The 3,036-nt window shown below is 38.4% G+C and overlaps 1 pseudogene; it reads left to right on the plus strand.

Moving 5' to 3' along the window:
* The first annotated feature begins 1,627 nt into the window (after positions 1-1,627).
* LOC141492057 (L-lactate dehydrogenase A chain pseudogene) lies at positions 1,628-2,586 on the plus strand (annotated as a pseudogene).
* The last annotated feature ends 450 nt before the right edge of the window (positions 2,587-3,036 follow it).

A 3,036-nucleotide genomic window follows, 5' to 3' on the forward strand; every position in this document is an offset into this window, starting at 1 on the left:
CTTAGGATCTGTGTCCTCCTTTGAGCCTGCTGAAGGAGGTCACTTTAGTTTACATTGATTACATTAGTATAATGAACAGGGCAGGAAAAATGTATGGTGGTGAATGTATCAATTAGATTGTGACCCTGGCCAATGATTGGCATGAAGGGGGAGGAACAAGCCTTTCAAACTGCAAATAAGGCCCAGCATTATCATCATTCATTGCCCCCTTTCCTGAGAAGAATAGGTGGTTCTTTTATTAAGATGTCTTTTTAATTTTAATTACTCTGGATTAAGTATATATGAGCCACTGAAAAGAGTTCTTATTTTCCTTTATTTTCAATTAGTATTTCAAAAGAAATGTGAGATGCACAAATTTAGAGATATCTACACTCCAACTGTTTTGATATTATTTGTGCCCTGACTGTGGTAGAGCCTTTCAAGCCCTTATTGGTCTGGTCATTCACAGTTGGACACACTGTTCTTTTTACCCTGATGCTGTGATATTATTTTGATCCTCTTCAAGCACAAAGGACAACCACCACTGTTCAGTCACAGGAGCAAGTTCCCTCCTTTTTATTTTTTGTCTCTGCAAGAAAGACTCCAAAGTCCCCATAGAAATGGGGAATTGGACCAGATGGGATCTGTGCAATAGAAAACTGACTCTAGGTCTCTGGGCCAGCTGAAATAATTATACACACCTACCAACCAAGGAGATGGACATACTTCCCAACAATGAGTCAATTGTGATTAGTCACTGAATAAATTTATTGTGATCCCTACTCACTGGCTTTCATAGTCATTACTGAAATAATGGCTGAACTGACAGAAAGCAAACCATGGACAATACTATTGGTTGTGAAGCTTTGGCAACTTCAGTCCTAAGCTTTCATTTCAGTTTCCTATGTATGACTGATTCCAACTCATAAGAAAAGATCTGTCAATTCCCAATCTTGGTAACTACTGTTGCATTTATTGATTTCCAAGTTTTTTAAAGTGCCTCGAAACTATTTTGTTAAAGCTTGAACTTTAGAAAATGCTATGCTGTAATTTGAAATAATATTTTCCAAGTATAATCTCCACATTATTCATTCATTCATTTATTCAACAAGCATTAAGTAGCTACTGTATGATAATATATATGTATATATACATATATATATATATATATATATATGTAATCAGATATTAATTTAGATAATAGGGAGAAAGAAACCAAAACAAGCCCTGTCTCCATCTTCAAGGAAGGCATCCAGTCCATCTTCCATTTAATTGCCAAAGTGAAAATCCTAGAGCACAGAATCGTCTACCCTTATCTGCTCATGACTAGAGTTCTGGGCCTGGATCAGGAAGAACTGAGTTCAAATGTGACCTTAGACACTTTCACACTCCGGTATCTTTACCAAGAAAACCACAAAAGGGGTCACAAAGACTCAGACACAGTGGATGACAGCCAGTAGCTGCCTATCACCAATAAGAGCAATATAAATTCCTTTGTTTTGCATTTTAAATCCTTTACAATTTGGCTCTAATCAGTCTGAGTCTGGGAGCAGCTACCAGCCTCATGTCTAATTTGGAACTCTTCGCATCCTGACCAGCAACCTTGATTCACCCCAAAGTGGGAACTACTGACAAAGATCAGCTGATTCTAAAGGTCCTAAAGGAACCAGGCCCCCCATAACAAGATCACTGTTGTTGGGGTTGGTGCAGTTGGCATGGCATGTGCCATCAGTATCTTGATGAAGGACTTGGCTGATGAACTTGCCCTAGTTGATGTCCTAGAATTTAAGCTAAAGGGAGAGATGATGGATCTCCAACATGGCAGCCTTTTCCTCAAAACACCAAAGATTGTTTCTGGCAAAGACTACAGTGTAACTGCAAGCTCAAAACTGATGTTAGTTACTACTAGGGTACATCAACAGGAGGGAGAAAGTTGTCTTAACTTGGTCCAGCAAAATGTGAATATTTTCAAATTCATCATTCCCAATATTGTTAAATACAGCCCTAATTGCAAGTTGCTTATTGTTTCCAATACAGTGGATATTTTGACATATGTGGCCTGGAAGCTAAGTGGCTTTCCTAAAAATCACGTTATTGGAAATGGTTGCAATCTGGATTCTGTTACCTAATGGGGGAGAGACTTGGTATCCATTCTTCAAGTTGTTGTGGATGGGTTCTTGGGGAACATGGAGACTCCAGTATTCCTGTGTGGAGTGGTATGAATGTTGCTGGTATGTCTCTAAAGGATCTTTATCCTGCTTTAGGAACTGGTGGTGATTCAGAAAATTGGAAGGAAGTTCACAAACAGGTCGTTGACAGTGCTTATGAAGTCATCAAGCTGAAGGGCTACACTTCATGGGCCATTGGCTTGTCTGTGACAGATCTGGTAGACAGCATTATGAAAAATCTTAGGAGAGTACATCCAATTTCTACCATGATTAAGGGTCTACACGGCATTAATGAAGATGTCTTCCTTAGTGTCCCTTGTGTCTTGGTACAGAATGGTATTTATGATGTGGTGAAGGTAAATCTGGCTCTGGAGGAAGAGGCCATTTAAAGAAAAATGCAGAAGCTCTTTAGGGAATCCAGAAGGAGCTGCATTTTTAAAACGTTTTAAATGTGCTTCCATTTTACTGTCTAGAGAACATGACAGTGATTAAGGGATTGTGTATGACATGCTATAGTCAAATCCTTCCTCTGATTTAGTAATTGAACACCATAAATGTAAAACTTATGAATACACTCTAGACTCTTCCTAAAGTTAGAAATGGGGAATAATACAATGTGACTGTTTGTTAAACTCTATTATTTGCATAGTGATGCTGGATCAGACTTGTACAGTCATAAAGTAGTTGCCGTCAAGCAGAACCACAGGATATATAACTGCCTATTTTGTAGGTGCTAGTTTCCCAAAGGTCCATAACATTCCTGAACACAATACCATATATATCAATAAAGTAGTAATACTTTGTTGATGCATTTTATGTTCCCTTCCATTAGAGCTCTTTAGCATGGCCCAATGAATCACCTTTCCAGATTTTGTCTACTTATATTTCC

This window comes from Macrotis lagotis, chromosome 6 (genome assembly GCF_037893015.1).
Source record: "Macrotis lagotis isolate mMagLag1 chromosome 6, bilby.v1.9.chrom.fasta, whole genome shotgun sequence".
In the NCBI taxonomy this organism is placed as follows: domain Eukaryota; kingdom Metazoa; phylum Chordata; class Mammalia; order Peramelemorphia; family Peramelidae; genus Macrotis; species Macrotis lagotis.